We start from the raw sequence: 21,098 nt of genomic DNA on the forward strand, positions 1-21,098 counted from the left end.
CTGATATCCACTACTATGTCATATTGTTCTCTGACATTTTGTATATGAGTCTGAAGTCAGTTCTGAGAACACAGTGTTGTGTTCATACATGTTGCAGAAGAATGCTACATTTCCCTGGGGAGGACTCAGAGGCTTCATTATGTTGCACAGCAAACAGTGGTTTTCTTTTTCAGCTATTACTGAAGTGTTTACTCATTAATAAGAATTACTAATGATTTTTCAGCTTTCTTCAAATCACAAGGCATAACGCTAGATGGCTTTAATTGTACTTTTGTATCTCATAAAAAAAATGCCCTACAGTAAGCCACAGGCGGATGGTAAGCCGTTGACAGTTCCTTTGGAAAAACTTCATTTGATTATAGAAGTGCTTTTGCTCCTAAATATTAAAATTAAGCAAAGTTTCTAAGCCTCTTGGAAACTATCACAGGGAGTTTTCTTTCCTTTTCAACATCTTACACAAAAACTGAGCTTAAAGTATAAAAGGCTACTTCCAGCAAAGCTGCTCATATGGCAATCTTCCTTTGGAAAGGGTCCTAAGAAATGGAATTGGAGGCAGATTTCTTGGCCACCTTTACACAGGAGTTTTCAGTGTAGTGGCAGAAATCAATGGTTTCCTTAAATAAAACACTCCAGGGACAGAGGAAATCAGAGCCTGGCTCAGTTCCTAGAATTTGTGTTTTTCCGTGTGTGATCATTCCCTCAGCAAGTACTTTCAAAGTCAAATCCACTTTTCTACATTTATAATAAAAAGGTGTAAGAAACTACATGTGGGTGTAAAATTCCAATGCTTAAAGTAATTCTCATCATGAGGGTACCAAGGCTGCAGTCTCTGGACTCTGAGCTATAAGACCTGAAATCACAGCAAATTAGCAATAGCAATGCTAAACCCTTTAGCTTCTGAGCTGCTTGAAATCAGTTCACATTGTAGTGCGCACAGATGAATATCAGCAGGGCATCTCTGTAAGCTAGGATGTCTCCCTCCTCTTTTTCTCTGAGCTTATTTTCATCTTCCACATCATGATTAGTTCATTTATCCAAACATTCACCATTCATTTATTCAGCAAAGATTTGTATATACTTAATGTTCATCATTTAACACAGCTTGGTTTCAACTCTGTTTACTTTTAGAATTTTATTATCGACCTTCCTTGTGACATTTGTGGTAGATCACCTTGAAAATTGTAAAGTCCTACCCAGGCACATTGGACAAATTTCTAAATCTTATGCAACAGAAAATGGTGACTGCTGTTTGAAAGATTATGGTAGGTAGGAGATTAAAAAGACTATTAGTGTTGATTGTAGTATGACATTAACTAATGTTATAAAGTGATTACCAAACAGTTATGTCTGAATTAGCTCTCTTAATCCTCTATACCAACCAAAAACCAATGTGATAGGTAAAATTGAGCATCAAATGATGATCACCACAGTCAGTAGAAGAGTTCTGTCTAGTCCAACAGTTTAGACTTTTCAAGGTCACACTACATGTGCTCCAACCATAAAGGCTTTGCAATTTTATTACTTTGTCTCCCTAGGCACAGTAGGATTGCAATTAGAAATTTGACCCAGTGTCATGAACAGCTGAACACATGTGTTGAAATTATAGAGTGGTCAGTCGAAGAGATAATTGCAAAAAAATGTATTGAATGCTATCTACAAGTAATGAACATGCAATAAACAATGTGGTATTAGACAATGACCTTTAACAGTGAGCACAATTATCTGCATTTAACTGGCAAGGGAGTTAAGGGTCTGAATTGATCAGCAGCAGGAATACTGTCTAACAGTAGCAGTGTTGGGATTTGTGTCCTGTTTTCAGAAATGTATTTTAATTGGCATGTTATGCTTCTCTAATACTAAGAAAAGTGAGCATTATATGTTTTATTAAAATAGGCCATTACAATATATGCTGCTATTGTTGAAATAAATTACACCATGTAGTGGTGTTTTCACATAATTAAAACCAGTGAGGTCCAGAAAGAAACATTTTTTTTCAGTGATTCGATTGCATCATAATTAACATTTGGGGAAGATAAAAAATACATAATATTTTAACTCCATTAAAGAATATGGGGAATCACCACTCTAAAATACAAATGGTTAAAGGAATACATTTTAAGAATCACGACTCCAATTTGTATGCTTTGACTTGATAGCAAATTTATTATAGAAAATAAACTGTCTCCTGTCTGCCGAATTGTTGCCAGTGAGACCCTGCTCCCTGCTCCCTGCTGGAATATTGACTGGCTTAATCCTGAGCAAGTTTTGTTCAGTCAACCTCAGTTGCTGTTACTATATGAGGAAAACTTTCCTGCTATATCCAGAAGATACTGTTTCACTCAAGTCTCCCCCTATCTCTTGATATTATATACAATTGACTGCTTTTTCCTTTGATAGTCCTGGAGCCTTGGTGGGAGGGATGTGTCATGCATGTCACATCTAACACTATTGATAGACCTTTCTATGTACTCATAGCTGGCCTAGAACTCAGTAGAAAAACCAGATTGTCTTTGAAAATCTTTTCAGTAATCCTATTGCTTCTAGCTCTGCCTGTAGAGTTTAGAGAGGTAAGAATTGTAGGCTTGTGCCATCTTGCCTGGCTATAATCCATTTTTCTTAGTTATAAACATAAATAATTTATTTCTGAAAGAAACAGAAATGTATTTTGTTCTTTTATCTAAAGCCAGAATAAAAACTAAAACAATTATCCATTATTTATAAAAATTTGGAAATGGTTGGCTAGAGTTTTAAATAATTGTGAAGTAAGTGTGTGTGTGTGTGTGTGTGTGTGTGTGTGTGTGTGTGTGTGTGAAGAGGAAGTCTCAAAGATGGGTGCATGGTTTTGCCATTGTGAACCCCAGGAAAATTTGACATCTGGAGACATATTTGGAATGCAAAACTGAGAACAAAAGTCAGAGATTTGGGTAGACATCATTCAATGTTGAGGAGATTAGATGAGCAAGATTTCCCTAAGAAGAGAAAAAAATGGTATTCTTACTGAAAGATGAACTGTGTGCTACCTGAAATATGTTATCTTCATTGCCTTTGGAATAGTTTCTATATTTTTATTTCATGAGTTGGATACATGACACATTTTGACAACACAGGCAGAGATTTGGAAAAGTAAAGGACATAACATTCCCATAGTATGGGTAACTATGCTCTGGTATCATGAAGTAAGGGGAGTGATGAAGGAATCCCACTGTTACTCTGCTGAGGAATTTGGAACCCTCTGGCCCCACTTTACTTGATGAATTGGAGGAAGTGGAAGTTTCAGGGAGGAATGCTTGGCTTTCTGGAATGAAAGCTTAATTTATTGAAAGAAAACTATTTTCTTATAATTTTTTTGGTTTCTCTAATGTTTTTTTTTATTTTTAAGTATTCAAGTCTTAGAAGTAATATTCACACAATGGTTATCATCACTTTAGTGAAATGAAGTCATTAATAGATTTGTTAATTGTTTTTACAGTAATGAAGAAAGAGGTTAATTACACGAACATAATATCTACATTCACCTTGTGTTACTGCTGGTTTAATGATCCTGTCACCTCACACATGTATCTGAAAATGTCAGTTATCTTCAATTGTAGTGTAGATTTTTTCCTTCAGAAAAATAGCATACACAAGAACAGGTAATTTTATATTGAGTTAGAACATGTATCATTTCATAATTGTCCCTCTAATGTAGTATATGGCTAATGGGGCTTCAGAATACAGGAGGTTTTCTTTTCCACTCGAAAAATATTTTGTTTTTGCTTTGGCAGTGTCAAATATTGATTGTGTAAATTTTTTTCATTCATGCCTTTTAATAAACATTTATTCATTGTTTAGTAAGGTGGTTTGCTAAATCCTAAGAATTAAAAAAAATATATATATCAACCAGTTCTCACTTCTGAGAAGTGCAACTTTTAGTTGTTTAATGCTGTCTTCATAGATGAACTTTTACTGGTATAAAGGATGGATTGGAAAGGAAGTCAATCCTATTGTGTAGCTGTTTTCTTTTCACACAGATGTCATATGCTGTATGCGTCAATTCATAAGCATAATATTTAAAATATTAAATAATTTCATTCTCTAGTTTTAGAAATCAATATCTGCTCCAAATTCACAGAGCTGGAAGAAGCTAATTATATATTTAAATTTATATGTTTTTCAGTGTTTAGGATTAAATCTGTGTCTTGGGAAATGTTAAGCAAGTGTTCTACATCCATGATGTATATCTGTAGCTAGAGTTTTCCTGCCTGGCCCACAGTCAGGACAAATCTCTCTCACCTGCCAGTCCCACAGCCACTCAGACCCGACCAAGTAAACACAGAGACTTATATTGCTTACAAACTGTATGGCCGTGGCAGGCTTCTTACTAACTGTTCTTACAGCTTAAATTAATCCATTTCCATAAATCTATACCTTGCCACGTGGCTTGTGGCTTACCGGCATCTTCACATGCTGTTTCTCATCGTGGCAGCTGGCAGTGTCTCTCTTCCGCCTTCCTGTTCTCTCAAGTCTCCTCTCTGTTAGTCCTGCCTATACTTCCTGCCTGGCCACTGGCCAATCAGTGATTTACTTATTGACCAATCAGCAACACATTTGACATACAGACCATCCCACAGCATATATCTATATGTCTCTGGCAGAAATGTAGGAGACCATACTACCTACCATAACTCTTGAGGTTCTACAGCACCACAGGGGAATTGGATGTCTTTAAAAGGGAACTAATTATGTAACATGTGCTGATGTTATGAAAGAAAATGTTTACCTCAGTACTTAGAGTCTCAGTCTACATCTCTCTTAAGTGGAAGTCCAAACTTTTCAACCACTTCAATAAAGTTTTGCATTTTATCAAGATAATTCTTTCATAATTTGCCCATCTTTCTACTCTTAATTATTTTAAGAAAATTTGATTCCATTTACTGATTTTTATCTATTTAAAATAACCATAATAGCTGAGCAGTGGTTGCAAACACTTTTAATCCCAGCACTTGGGAGGCAGAGGCAAGAGGATCTCTGAATTCAAGGCCAGCCTGGCCTATAAAGCAAGTTCCAGGATAGCCAGGGTCACATAGAGAAACCCTGTCTTGAAATACCAAAAAGAAAAAAAAATCATAATAGTAGTAACTTAGCTAAGTGAATTATGTTTCCATAGTCATGGCAGATTACAACCCAAATCAAATATGTGTAGAGCTTACAGTAGCTACTAAATTTTCTAAGCATCTGTTAAAAAGTTTAAACATTGGGAACATTTTAAGATATTTTGAGAAAAGTGTGTACATTCGAGGTACTACTATCCAAAGTTTATTAAATTTTTACACAATGAATGAAACAGGGCTGCAGGCAGATGTCCTGTGCTTAGTGATATAGGAAAGTAGGTGGGATCCGAGTCATGCAGGTTCTGGAGCCTTAGTTATCTCTTCTCAAAGGACAAGAAACTACTGAAGAACTTTCAGAGACATGACTTGATGCAATATGCTTTAAATAAACACACTGGTCAAGTGGGAGAAATCTGCAGAAATGGTCGAGAGAACAATTCTGTCTTGGTGATGGAAAACGAAGGAGATTTGTCAGAATTGCTTCAGAGAAGATAGAGAAATGAGCAGATACAAAATTTCATTTGGGAAAAGACTTCTGAAAGGTCTTAGAGATAAACAGTAAAATGAAAAGCCCAAAATGACTCAGAATATACTGTGTTATTTGCTCAATTAGAGAAAACTGGCAAACAGCTGTGGCTGTAGGGAGTACACAGACTAGAGCTAATCTAAGGAGTAGGGCAACAGGATTTGATTTTGTATGTGTGATATTTAAATCATGTGTGAGATATGCGAAAGGAAACCAGAACATGTCCAAAAGGATATAAAATCATCATTGAGGAACTTGAGGAAAAGCTTACACTTTTCAGTGAACCTATAACATCCCATTCTCATGAAAGAGAAGAAAGAGGAGGAAGAGCAGGAAGAGGAGGAGAAAGAATGCTTTAAAAGAAGAAAATGCCGCCGGGCGGTGGTGGCGCACGCCTTTAATCCCAGCACTCGGGAGGCAGAGCCAGGCTGATCTCTGTGAGTTCGAGGCCAGCCTGGTCTCCAAAGTGAGTTCCAGGAAAGGCACAAAGCTACACAGAGAAACCCTGTCTCGAAAAACCAAAAAAAAAAAAAAAAAAAAAAAAAAAAAGAAGAAAATGCCAATTACAATGACTGCTACCAGCGTGGCTTTCTCAACATGGACTTTATGGAGTGTGGCTCTTGTTTCATTAGAATGGGATATTTGTTTCAGTTTTCCAGAAGAAATAAATGACAACCACTTTTGTTTTATTCTACAAAGACTTTGCTAGTTTTAAGGATAAAGGCCTCCACTCGCAGGTGGCATTAACCAGTTTGTTGAATTGAGCTGAAGAGTAGGAAGGGGGTGACAAAAATCCCACATCGAGAAAGCATTGAAGGTATTTAGCTCCAACAAGGAGTCAAATAAGAGTAAGAGGTTATGGACTGATGCAATGTTTTGGTTGGGAAATCTTCGTCTGTTTTTCATTTTGAGGAGTGGGCCTTGCAGTGTGTGTGAGAGATGGGATACTGAATTTAGACAAAGAGGTAGTCTGGCAGTAGAGAAGCTGTTCGGGAATGTAAAGAGTGATATGCTTAGGGTGCAGGTGTCATGTCTGCCTTGAACAGACATGAGTTAAGACTGCCAAGCAGTTAAGAGTTATGGACAATTTCTTTAAGACTGAGAGATAGAGACTTAGAGTTCCTCCATCCTAGACTTGCCCTAATTTCCCTGCAGGCATTTTTGTCATTGCGTACTCTCCCAAAGTTCCCAAATGGAAGTCTCTGGTTCTGCGTAACTCTCAGCTTTCCTAGGATTAGTAACTGTTTCAGACAATTTGAGAATGACTGTCCCTAATTTATTATAATTTGTCCAATTATATATGACAACCATTTTAAACAATATGTTCACACAGTTCCAGTCAGTATTGTTGATACCTTGTGAAAGCTTAAGCTTCCTCTAACAAAGAACTAGATTCTTTTTAAGCTTAAAAATTGAGCAAATTCATTAGCACTATGTTTCTTCACAGGAGCATGATAATTAGTCATTAATGATTTGTTCTCTTAAAAACAAATACATCTGACAGGGTGACCTAGGAATTTACATTTCAATGCTTGCTGAATTTTTCTGCTAGTGAGTCTGTGGATGCAGCCTTAATATATTCATTTCTTGTGACATGTAGTGATCAATGAGGCTTTCAGGATTAAAGCAACCTGCAAGGACACAACAGAGAAAGCCACAGGACAGTCAACAGCTATAGAGAGCACCAAGCTGGGGAGAGAATCAAGCAAACAGGCTCCTCCTGCACAAGCATAGCATTTGGTGAGCTTCTGTGAGTGACCTGAGATCTGTGGAAGGAGTTTCCGCAATTCATCGTGGGGAGGCCTTGAAATGTAGCTGGACAGTTGTGTTTAACTGTAAGCTTGCTGCTTCCAATACTCCCCTTTTCAAAAGAGGCTACAGTACAAAATAAAGTTGGCGATCTTTTGTTGGGCAAGGTTGATGTAAGCAGGAAAAAACTACAATACTACACTTAAAATATGCGGGAGTTTAAATGAGAAATGTCACCCATTGGCTCAGGCATTTGAACATTCGGTCCCCAGTGGACAGCACTGTTTTGAAGGCTTAAGAGGTGCAGCCTTGCTGGAGGAAGTGTGTCACTGGAGTGGGACTTTGAGAGCTCACAGCTTCACCCTGACTCTGCTTTTCTATCTTCTCCATGCTGATGGTGAAGTATGTGATCTCTCAGTGTTCTCATTCTTCCTCCATGCTTGCTGCTTGCTGCCCTTCATGCTAACAGTTCTATGACGAACTCTTACCTCTCTGGAACTATTAGTCAAGTAAATTCTTCCCTATACAAACTGCCGGTCATTTCATTGTATTAAGCAACAGAAAGGTAACACATTACATAAGTTGGTACTAGAGAGTGGGTTATTACTGTGAAGAACTTGACTTTGGGTTTGTGTGTTTGTAATACGGAAGCTTTGGGATTTTGGATTAGAAAGTCAGTTGAATACTGTGGTCCATTCTAGGAGAAGCCTGGAAGCTGGAAGACCATAAGATTTAGAGCAATGTGATGATGGAGGTGTAACCCAAGAGGTTTCTGAAGGGATTAATAATACCTGAGCTAGTACTCTTCCTTTAATACTTTGCTAAGAATATGACTGCCTTTTGCCCTTGTCCTAATAACTTTCCTGAGCTTAAATCAAAAAATTGGTGGACTAATTTCTTTGGCAGGAAAACTTACAAGACAGCACAATACCACATCTTTGGTGTGGTTATTATTAATAACTCGCACACCAAAGAGCAAGTTGGGAAGAAAGAAATACAGAATGTGCAGTGGGAAGGAAAAAAGAATATTAGGAAGCTTAACATTACAGCCTAGGTACATGCTGGAAAAGAGACTGCAATTGCTAAGAAGATCAGTGCCTTTAAGGGGTCTCTTTTGTACTAGCACGAAGGGAAAGGTGACCCCAGAGCAAGGCCCATTAAATAGGTAAGAGTAAAAAAATTACTCTGTCTTTTGAAAGACAGCTCAAAGTGTTTTCTGCTCCTTAGAAAACAACAGAATAAAATCACTGCTGCTAATGTAATTCCAGTGGGCTGGGGTCCATTCAAAGCTGACAGCTAAACTTGGCAGTGCCATCCCTATGGCGCTGGCCTTAGAGGCATGAAAAATGCAGGAGTGAAGAGTTTCTGTATTCTTCCTCTGAGGTTTCGGGGAGAGACTGATGCCAAGCAGTATGCAGCAGGGGAATCCCAAGATGGAGGCTCTAAAAGGACCAGAGGCCGTGGAAGCCTTTTACAGGAAGCAAAGAATGGGAAACCTGGGCTGCAAAGATGCCCCCAAGATGTTGCATGTGACATATCTGCGTATAGGTAGTGGGAACAGCCAAAGAGAGATGTGTGTTGTAGGCAGCAGAGCTGTAAGAGCTGAGCCATCCAAGCCCTTTTAGACTAATGGACACTGGATTTGAATATAAGGTCTGGAGTTTACCATGCTTGGTTTGGGTTCAGAATTTTGCCATTAAATCTTGGAGGTAGGCCTGGTGGTGGTGGCCCACGCCTTTAATCCCAGGGCTGTGGAGGCAGAGGCAGGTGGATCTCTGTGAGTTCAAGGCCTGCCTGGGCTAGAGAGTGAGTTCCAGGAAAGGAGTAAAGCTACACAGAGAAACCCTGTCTCAAAAAAAAAAAAATCTTGCAGGGGAATAGGAAGAAGCAAAGTGCTAGAGAGGTCCCCAGAAATTCACAAAGATACCTCCACAATAGACTACTGGCAATGGTCAAGAGACAACCCCAACTGACCTACTCTGGTGACAGGATGGCCAAACACCCTAATTGTCGTGCTAGAAATCTCATACAATGACTGATGGAAGCAGATGCAGAGATCCACGGCCAGGCCCCAGGTGGAGCTCCAGTAATACAATCAGCGGGAAAGAGGAGGGATTGTATGAGTGAGAATCGTTGAGACCAAGATTGGAAAAAGCACAGGAACAAATAGCCAATCTAGTGGAAACACATGAACTATGAACCAATAGCTGAGGAGCCCCCCAACTGGATCAGGCCCTCTGGATAAGTGAGACAGTTGATTAGCTTGAACTGTTTGGGAGGCACCCAGGCAGTGGGACCAAGACCTGTCCTTAGTGCATGAGCTGGCTGTTTGGAACCTGGGGCCTATGCAGGGACACTTTACTCAGCCTGGGAGGAGGGGACTGGACCTGTCTGCACTGAATCTACCAGGTTGAGCTGAATCCTCAGGGGAGTCCTTGCCCTGGAGGAGATGGGAATAGGGGGTGGGCTGGGGGAGGGCGGGGGGGCGGGAGGAGGGAGGACAGGGGAATCAGTGGCTGATATGTAAAATTAAATCAAATTATAAAATTGAAAAAATAAAATAAAAAAATTGAAAAAAATCTTGGAGGTATGTATTTGTTTTTAATTTTACAGGTGTTTACAATTAAAAGATTGCCTTGAGTCTCTGGTGAGACTTTGGATTTTTAAAGTGTTAAAAATATTAAATACTATGGGACTATTCTTGGCATTGGACTAAATACATATTGTGTTATGATATGGCAATGATCTTTTTAGAGTCAGGGAATGGAATTTAGTCATTTAAATGAGAAATGTCCTCCAAAGATCAGAGATTCGAATCCCAGTTAGTGGTGCTGTGTGGAAATGTTTATGAGGTGCATTCTTGGTGGAAGAAGCCTGTCCCTGAAGGTAGGCTTTGGGAATTAATAGCCCAGTCTTAGTTCCAGTTTGCCATCTCTTTATCATGCTGTGTACAAAGATGTGATCTATCAGCTTCCTGTTCCTGCCTTCTTTTCTGCTACTTGCTTTCCTGCTTCCATTCCATGTTGGTCTCTCTTCCACCTAGAACTCTAATTCACGATAAATTATTTCTATAAGTCACTGTTTTGTCATAGGAAGAGAAAAGTAATGAATATGTAATATGCAGTGGAGTTGACTTCTGGTTCTGAAGCCAGTTTAAGAAACATTTTGAGACAATACCTCGAAGTAACTGTTTAGGAATTTCCATCCACAAAATCATTTTTATCTACAGAAGCAATTTTGAAAATATTACCTAGTGAGGGAAGACAAGTCCAAAATTTGTGAGATGATGCTGATAATATTCATAAGATGAGTTTGGTTGTGTTAATTTTCTGAAATAATAGTAATTATTGTAAATGTTTCTCAAAAGTGAGTTGACCTCCTACCACACAATTATTTTCCCACACTTGACTTTTCTTGTACTTACTGATTTAGTAAGTTAAATACACTGTGGTCTCATCTGTATAAGATTCTAAAAGGTATTTTAAAAGTTAGATTCAGAGCACTTAGGATTTTAGAATTCTTCAAATTGAATAAATAACACTTTAGGAATTTGAGAGCTTAAAAGCAGAACCACTCAATAATTATCTTCAACAATTCAAGTTTATCTAAAGAATATAATCCTCATATTTTCTTATTTTTATATTTATCCTTATATCTCCAACAGAAAGGCTTTCCAAAAAAGTAACTGGTGAAATTTGTTTTTCTTATTTGAAGTGGAAATTTTTAATCTCCTAAAAATAGGCAACATAAAATTATAATTTTAGCCAGGCGGTGGTGGCGCACACCTTTAATCCCAGAACTCGGGAGGCAGAGCCAGGGGGATCTCTATGAGTTCGAGGCCAGCCTGGTCTACAGAGTGAGTTCCAGGAAAGGCACAAAGCTACACAGAGAAACCCTGTCTCGAAAAAAACAACAAACAAATTATAATCTATTTGCAGTTGTTCTTCTATGTATTAATATTGACTAGGTGCACCTCATGGGAGTGATAAGAGAAAAATGAGGCAAGCCAGAAAGACAGCTGTAAGTCAAACATTAAAATCTGCAATGTCAGTATTCAAGTTCCTAAAAATTTAGCTCCAAGTCATTTTATATAAATTCCACTCTGGTTAGATGAGAGCATAGTAGAGCATCTTAGGCAAATTTCAAAATATGCATCAACAATGATAGCCTGTAGGAATCTGTATTTGTGATACATTAGCCTTTTCCTCTATGTGGTGTTGAGCCCCAATAAGGCATTTGGGATGGTTCAGTCATTGTCACTGGATCTTCACAGTTCAACTATCACTCCTCTCAGCTAAGAATATATGTCAGAAAGAAAGATAGCCATTATATGCCTTTATCAATTCTTATCTTTATCTTGCTTTAAAAAGTTCTCAGAAAGTATGTTTTCTGAAACTGTAGGTCTTTGACTTTCCTGCACAACAAATTTTACTTGTCTTGGATACAAGTAAAACACCTGGACATAATAGCTCTCTGTTAAATGTATGCACACACAGATGTGTACCCTTCTGCCACTGATATGACCCCAAATATTCCCAAATCTACTAATACCCAGGTCATGTCTTAGCTAAACATGAGCTACATAGTCTCAACTTTAATTTTCATAAAACAATAAAAAGCAAATAAACAACTCATAGTAATGGGCCTGAGAACAAAAGGCTGTGTTCCTCTGCAACATGAAGGGTAGCAATGGCTGTTGGGCATTTATGTTGGTTATTTTACACCATGAAACATGGTACTGCTTTCTCAGTAGAAATTACAGAAAGTGTTTTAAATTTTAATATATAACTATTTAATCAGCACTTAAAAATGGATTATAAAAGAAGGCCAACTTTGCAGGCCCCTTGAGATGGATCAAGCTAAAATTACATCTCCCTAATGTTTCATTTTCAATTCGGTTTACTTTCTTATGAAGACAATGCCTTAAAATTCTTCTTTCCCAAATAAAACATTTTAAATTTTCTCTCCAATAAATTCTGTATTTTAATGTATACACACTGTCTGGAAAAAGAAAAAGTCATTTATGTCAGATGCACATTTTGATGGTAAAATGGACACCACTGCAGAATAAAACTCAATTGGGTTTTTGCATTATTTTCTTTATCTTTTATTCAAGTAGAAGTAAAATCATTATTCCACTGACATATTTTTATTGACATTGTTGACAGTGGTTAATACAAAGATTAACAAAATATGTACTCATTTTGTTAGAGAGAAACATATTTTTTTGTTTTTCCTAAAGTGATTAAATGATCTATTTCTTTTTGCTTCAATGTCAGTGGGTTTCCAGCACCTCCAGCCCATGTACCTACTCTCTGGACCACACATATCTCGTCTTCATTTTATTTTTAACAGCTTTAAAGACAAGTATAGAATACTGATGCTTTCTTTTTCAATATTGTTCTGATTTCTTTGTTCCAATTGATGCAAAAAATAGTGATTTATTTCAAATTACTCTGCTTGTTGAATGCACAATAGACTTCTTTTTAAGATAATATTTTCTATTGTTCAAACACACCAGAAATTTGTGGTTTATCTCATTACAATTAAATAATTTATCATTTTTAAGTGTAGCATACCAGTGCTGTAGGTTAAACCTGAGATGGTTCAAGTAAAAATAAATTAGATGTAAAACATTTTTATAATGTGCAATTTGATATTGTGTACATTTTGACAGTTATAGTTTTCCTTATATGGATATGTCTCATCTATTTCACCTGTTCTCATGGATGCATTTTCTTCTTGGATACAAAGTTGGGATAGGGAGCCAGTAGTTCTTGTGCTAAGATGGTCCACATGAATAGATCTAGACAAGAGAATGCAAAAAGAAGTGGAATGTATCATTTCTGGTTCTGTCCCATGCAATTGTCTATCCACTCTGCATCTTGCTCACTATAAACTCAGCTTCTCAGCAGAACCTTTAACATTTATGAGATATAAGATTCAGAAATCATATGTAACTGAGAACTATGTTAGCACCTCACCAAAATCACTCTGGTGCCACTTCTGCATCTAACAACTCAAAGGTAGAGAGGATGCACCTGAACCTAGAGAACAAGGCCATCAGGAGACCAAGCATTGATATCTGAGGTCCATACAACACATAGGATGCTCTGCAAAGTCAAGGAAATCTGTGTGCTGCCCATGCTCTCAGCATCCCCTCATTTCCTGACAGTTTCCTTATCAGTTTAATTCCCTGCAAAGCTAGAAAATAAGAGATCCCACGTTACTAATTGTTTAGCTTAAGCCAATTTAATTTATTAGCTCAAAGCTCCATAGGCTAGAAATGCAAGATCAAAGCATGTCTATGGCTAAGTTATTGAGATGTCCATTCAGGGCATCTGTGGCTTTAGATGTGCCTATTCATACTATATCTCTGCATTGCTTCTTTTTGATGTTTCTTCGCATCTTAATTTTCCTTTATAGAAAGAAATCATTATGCTATGTTAATGATCAGCCTAATGACTTTATTTAAGCTGATTATTAATTTATTTTTAATTTAAAAATTATTTCATTTTTATTGTGTTTGTTTCTTTCTATATATGGATATTACATGTGTGTAAGTGTTCTCAGAGGCTAGAAGAGAGTCTTGAATCCTCTAGAGCTGTATTTATAGGTTGTGAGAAGTCCAACATGGGTTCTGAAAACAAAAGTTGGATCCTCTGTAAGAGCAGTAGGTACTCTTTACTACTGAGCCATCACTCAAGTTCCTAAACTGACTATTTATATATCAACTCTATCTCCAAATAGTCACATTTGGAAGTACTTGTGGGTTAAGACTAAGTTTAGGAATCATAGTTTAACCGAAATCTACATCACTGATATACTGTACCAGTCTATTTCAACAGGATATAGAATTGCTCTGCAAAGGCCACAGCATCCACCATATAATATAGACTATGCCCTATGTTAAAACACAAACATTTCTTTGATCATATTGTTTGTTCTCTTAGTTAAAAGTCCTCTACTAGATATCTACTATATATGAAAAAGTCCTATTTTCTAGTGTGGCATTTCATCCTAACAACCTTTGCAGTTATAGATCGTAGCCTACTGCTTGCCTATCTGAATGTACTCAGAACGTTTCCATCCTCTTCTCCTATATTTTTGGTTGTGAGCCTAGCCTTTAACGGCTGAGCCATCTCTCCAGCCCTCCATCCTCTTCTCCATTGATACCATTATTTAGTTCAGGATCACTCTCCCTTTTCATAATCTAACAGACATATCATGAGATTCAGGGATCTCAGGACTATATCATTTGGGAAAGCATTTCCTAGTTCACAGATTTCATTAATATGTAATAATCTTTTAAATGACTATTTACTATTTAGAGAAATACTGATTTGTTTTGAAAACTCATTATAATTTAATACATGTTCACATGACTGTACATGAATAGTTGCTTGTGAAATGGTACCCACAGGATTAACTGAGAATTTTCTCCTGACTCAGGTTTATTTGACTTTGTTCAGTTCACAGTAGAAAGCTGTTTATTCTCAAAGAACAAACCAAGAAATGATCCAGGTAAGAACTCTGAAATAATCGAGAGAAATTCACTTGACACACAGAAGTTAATTCTAAGCGTCAAATGCATATAACAAGCAAAAAAAAACCCACTTTATTTAAGGTATGCTTTGAATCTGTAGGCACTTGAAAAATCTTTAAGTTTAAAATTGACATTAGGTAGACCTTAGGGAAGCTGAGGAAAAAGAGTAGAAAGGATTGTAGGAGCTAGATAGAACACTAGCGGACATCAAGAGAACACGGGCCCACAAAATCAACTAAGTGGGACTTAAAGGGGCTTGCAGAGACTGAAGTGGCAATCATGGAGCCTGCATTGGTCTATATTAGGTCCTCTGTATACCTGCACTGATTGTTTATCTTGGGGTTTTTGTGGAACTCATAACAGTGGAAGGGGAGTGCCTCTGACTCTTTGCCTGCTCTTGGGACCCTTTTCTTCCTACTAGGTTGCCTAGTCCAGCCTATATATGAGGGTCTGTGCCTAGTTTTATTGCACCTTTTCATGCCATTTTTGGTTCATATCCCTAAGAGGCCAGGTCATTTCTGAAGAGAAATGGAGGAGCAGTGGATCTATGGGAAAAGTGGGAGGTAGAAGGGGACTGGGAAGAATGGAGGGAGGGGAGTTTACTATCAGGATATATTGTATAAGAGAAGATTAAATAAAAAGAAACAATAAAAACTAATTTCTCTTTGCAGCTTAACTGCTATCCTCTTTTCAAAGATAAGGTGCACTGTTATATGGTGACTTTAAACAGGTCAAAATCTCAATTATACCAGCAAACTTGGTATTAAACACTAAATAAATGATGCTAATACAAATATGTGTCTATGCAACTCATATTATAATATGAGGAATACCATAAAGTTTGTAAGTGGTAAATTGCACATTAATAACTTAAAATTTTATAATTCTGATGACTATGCCAGTGGACAGGGATAAAGTACACATTCTCATAACTGTAGTTGATGGAAGCACATAGGCAACTCTGTTAAGCTCTCACCACCAGGGGCTAGCAGACGCCATGATGTTGGAAACGGTACAGCAAATGTAGGCATCCATTTATTTCAGTACATTTAGTGTTTGACACTGTTTTGTCCCATTATAACATTTCTTTTTTACTACCACTTGAGCTCTGACTATAGGTAACTTCTCGCTAAAACTATTGTTAGTATGTATGCTTTCAGTATCTTTATCATGCATATGTATATTTCATCTGAGTCTAGGTACTTTATATTTTTCTTGCTGCTTTGCTTTTTTAAGGAATCACATACTTGTTTTGATTGTATTGCTTTCTCATGGAGCAGTTTGGTTTTCTGTTTCATGGGCAGAGTACAATGTTGCTGTACTCTCTCCCCACAGATCTATGAGACCATGCAAGGAGGCCTCTCCTATGATCACAACCCAGGAAAGTGCCACCATTAAAACAGAATGAAGAGCAGTGTGTGTGTGGATTGGAGACAGAAATGCGTGCATGCACTGCTTTTACATAAGAGACTGTGCTAATGTTCAGCAAATTATGGTAAGAGAATTCTTGTATTATTCTCAAAGTAGAAAATGTTTCCTTTTGTTTCTAGAATTATGCTTTAAAGAACTGAAAACAATTAATGGGGCTTCATTATTTCTCTTTATAGAGAATAATTATAGACAATTCCTGTGTTTTTCCTAATGAAGTGTTCCAAACAAACCAAGGACCCAAGAGGACATAGTCCTAAATTTAGACAATTTATATCATCAAGTATAGGTAGGAGATCAACTACTTTGGACAGAAATAAAGAGAAATAATATATATAAATTGCAAAAATGTATAGTAAAATTGCAACAAGCAAGACTGATATTTTTGGTTAAAATCTTTAAAAATGGCATTGGAATGCAGACAGTAAAAAGAATCTTGGAAATTTCCATTTCATGCATAACATTTTTTTTTCATTTTAGGTAATTTTTGATTGTTTACAATAATTTTCATTTTTTTTGAAATTACAATGACATCATTTTCTTCCTTCCCTATCCTACTTCCAATCCTTTCCATACCCCCTTGTTCTTTGGCAAATTAATGACTTCTTTTTCTTTGTTATTACATACATATTTATATTATAGACATTCCTAAATACATAAATATTATCTTATCAAGCCTATATAACACTACCTGTATGTTTGTTTGTTTTAAGACAGAGTCTTACCATATAACCAGTGGTCTGGAACTCACTATTTGAGATCTTGAATCTGCCTTCTGAAATTGCACTTGTGCTCCATCAACCCTGGCATAATGTTTCTGTTACAGCTACTCATAACTTCTTGATGTCAGATATCTAAACTCTGATTAAGCCACCCTTATAGAGTGAACTCTATTGTGTTAGTGGACAGTGCAGAGAAGCACATATGTGAACTCATTAATACTTTCTTTACTACTGTTAGTGTTAGAACTTGATAGGCCATTTGTCATGTTTTTTTTAACCTTAACTTTATCATTCATAGTGGAAGAAAATAAGAGACCAAAGAATATTATCTTTTGTAGCATGGATCAAAGGCCTTATAACTTAAACCTTGTTAATAGATTTTTGAGTAAGGATCTTGAATTGTGCTATTTTACAGGTATGCTGCTTTTAATTTAGTTTTTACTTCCTTTCCAGAATGTTCTATCCAGTAGAGCTTGTCATTGTACCTGTCGCTCAAGTGTCTTTAATCTGTCTTACTGTTTTCTGAGGAACCAATTTATGCTTGGCATGGTTTTAATCTTACTGCTTCTCTGTGGTCATTTCCAGCAAAGTTCTTACATTGGTTAAGATGTTTTTTCCTATAATGCATTGAACCTAGCATCAGTTACTTTGGTTATAAATGTCTAAGGAAAAAATGTTTCAAAATTCTTTGTCATGTACATCTTGGTTGTAACCAACAGTTCTCTAGTTGGATGCAAGCATTGCTTAGCAAGAGGAAAAAAAGCCATGCCTGGTACTGGAAACGTATCCAGCTAATTAGGGCTAGGTAGGTCATGTATCTCTTGGGAGAACTGTGTCTTGATTAGAGTTATTATTGTTACGATAAACACCATAACCAAAAGCAAGTTGTGGAGGAAAGGGTTTATTTGGTTTATAATTTCATAGTCAGTCATTGAAGGAAGTCAGGAAAGGAACTCAATCATGTCAGGAATCTAGATCCAGGAGCTAATGCAGAGGCCATGGAGGAATGCTGCTTACTGGCTTGCTCCTCATGGCTTGCTAGAATCCAAAACCACCAGCCTATCAGTGATCCCATCTACAATGGACTGAACCCTCCCACATCAATCACTAATTTTAAATCACTAATTTTAAAGTACCCTACAGGCTTGTCTAAAGCCCCATCTTAAGGGGGCATTTTCTCAGTTTAGCTCTCTCCTAACTGATGACTGTAGCTTGTGTCCAGTTGACATAAAATTAGCTAGCAGAAGCTTCAACTGCCACTTTATGAACTGAGCATAATTCACAACTGCATTCTAAATATTTATCCTTATACTCACAAATAAATGTACCTCAAGAAAGAACTTTATCTTTACAACAGGCACTACAAAAAATCACAAGTGATCCCAAACAGAGAACAAGCGATCCTGTGGTTCCCACAGAGCAGGTCTGTCTATCTACAACACAAATCCTGCACCTAGGGCTCAGCGAACACTATGGAAGGAATGGAATGATTTTCAGAGTCAGAGGAACAACAAAATGTCAGAGAAGCTGTACTCATGAAGTCTCAACAACTTGGCTGAATAAACAAGACACGAAAAAGGACAACACCAACAGACATGCTAAAATGGAAGGGGGAATATTCTTATGGGGCCCCATTCATAGACAAAGAACTACAGGCAACTAAGGAACGCGCAAGTGCGCGCAGCGCGCGCGCGCGCACGCACACACACACACACACACACACACACACACACACACACACACACCATATGCATCCACACAGACACATATGTAACAACAATTAGAGGAAAAGAAGTGAGAGGCCATGAATTTGAAGAAAATCAAGTGGTGGGCACATTGGAGGATTTTGAGGGAAAAAAGTGAAGGGAATATAATTATATTTTAATTTCCAATAACAATAAAAATATTGACATCCTTGTGTTGAAATAAGCAATAGAAATGGGAATTTGCTAGAGGTCTCAAATGCTCAAGTGCATAGGCTTTTCTAATTAATTTGGTAATAAGCAGTTTCGTCAAGTGTCTGTTTGAATCTGTGTTCTGAGTGGCAAGATGGAGTACTTGTGGTCTAAGGAAGATGGACCATTCATAAAATACCTAATTCAGCTTCTTTCCCAGTCTCATTTGGATCACTTTCATTTCTTTTTCATTGGTTAAGTAATTAACATTTCAATACTTAATGATCTGTTGTATAACCAACAATTTATTTTCGTCTATGTACTATGAGCTGGCTGTACTTCTTTTTTAATCGTCTAAAGAAATAAGAAAGGTAGAGAGAGGTAGAATACACAAAATAATTAAATCCAAATTATGAATTCAACAAATGCAAGTTAAAAAACTAATACCATAAAAGGTAATTCAGAATATTTGAGCTTCATAATTACAGTTATGAAGTGTCAATGAAAATAATTTTATGGTTGGGGGTCACCACAACACAAGAAATTGCATTAAAGGGTCACAGCATTAGGAAAGTTGAGAACCACTCTTTCAGAAGAAGGGTATTTTAATTTTGGAAATGAAACTACTCATTCCAGGATTTCTAATATTTGAAGGTATCTATTGCCACTTAGAGAATTGGTATAATGGATAGAAAAAAATATGGTCCAGAGCAAAAAAGGGAGGGCATTTATGAGGCATGATTGACAAGGAGCACCCAGTATTCCATGGGTGCTATATTGTGGCAATTGATTTTCTTAGAAAGCATATTAATATATGTATATTGACTAACCTGTGGCAATTCTATCACCAAGAGGAACATTAAAGGTCATTACTATATCTACAATAAATATGTAGCACATAGTATGTTAAGAAATAGTAGTGTTCTGATTCATTATTGAATAGCCATATGTATTTTATGTGATATTTCTAAAAATCACCACATATAATACAAAAATAAATATAAAATTATATATTTTAATATCTAAGGTATTTAACACCTCAAAAATTTTTTTCTTTATCTAATATTCTATCCCAAAGTAACTTAAGTATACTAAGTACCATTGAGATTTTAACAAACAAAATAACATCAACTTTACAAAATCGCCAGTTTCATAATATTTGTCAACTCAGTCAAGTCATTTACAATTAACCAAAAGTTATTATTTATTGAATTATTATACTTTTTCAGGTTGTAGGCAAGTTTACCAAAAATTTTATTTACTGCTTTAGACAATATATATAACAGTTAATCTGCTTCTTATATTTGCTACTGTAACATCTGCACTGTTAACCACATTACTTAAGTTATTCAAGCTAAAGTGACAATGATGGATTAATATATTTGTGGAATGTAAACCCCTTAATTTCAAATATATTACTATCATTTCCTGGTATTAGTGTGTTTTTAGTAACATCTTCAGAGCTGTAGACATTGAAAATTCATAAAATATTTGACATATATTTCTATTAAAATTATATGATTTTATTTTATCATAAGCAACTGGCACTTATTACTGTACATCATATAACTTTCGAAATGTCTTACAAGTATCAACTAATTTCTTACTCATAAAGCAGAGTGGAACAGATAAGAAGTACATATTGTCTTCTTATCTCCATTATTCAGAGTCGAGAGCTGGAGTGAAATGATTTTCCTTCAAACGTGCAGCACATTGATGTATAAAGCAGACGGTAAGTGGGATGCTTTTGACAAGGAATTATCTACCGGTATTTTGGTATGACAAAATTCAATGAAATATTTAAAAAAATAAGTTTGATATGTTAAACTTTCCTAAAACTGTATAATTCTTTCAACATTTTTACAAACAATTCTAGAATTTGAATGAGTCTTAAATTATAACCACTCTGAAAGTTCAATCATGAATGTGTCTTTGTGAAAATGTATTGTGAATGTAATCTCCTTATGATTATACTTTTAAAATAGATGTGGAATTTGGAGAATAGTCTCACAAATCACAGTCAAACAGGAGATTCTGAACTCATGATTATAGAATAATGCTGAGAGTTCTCGTAAATCACACCGAGGGTGCAGCAATATGTAGCCAAAAGAATAGGGAGCTTTGGATTTCCCTAAAACAGCA

The 21,098-nt window shown here is 36.5% G+C and overlaps 1 long non-coding RNA gene across 1 annotated transcript; it reads left to right on the forward strand.

Annotated features, from left to right (window-relative positions):
* Positions 1 to 14,816: 14,816 nt before the first annotated feature.
* Positions 14,817 to 20,711, forward strand: LOC128114162 (uncharacterized). The gene is made up of 3 exons (XR_008219731.1): positions 14,817 to 14,889; positions 16,247 to 16,406; positions 20,624 to 20,711. It is a non-coding gene; the product is annotated as an uncharacterized LOC128114162 (long non-coding RNA).
* Positions 20,712 to 21,098: the final 387 nt, after the last annotated feature.

The sequence above is a fragment of the Peromyscus californicus genome, unplaced genomic scaffold (genome assembly GCF_007827085.1).
Source record: "Peromyscus californicus insignis strain IS unplaced genomic scaffold, ASM782708v3 Scaffold_19__1_contigs__length_69161282, whole genome shotgun sequence".
NCBI classification, from domain to species: Eukaryota; Metazoa; Chordata; class Mammalia; order Rodentia; family Cricetidae; genus Peromyscus; species Peromyscus californicus.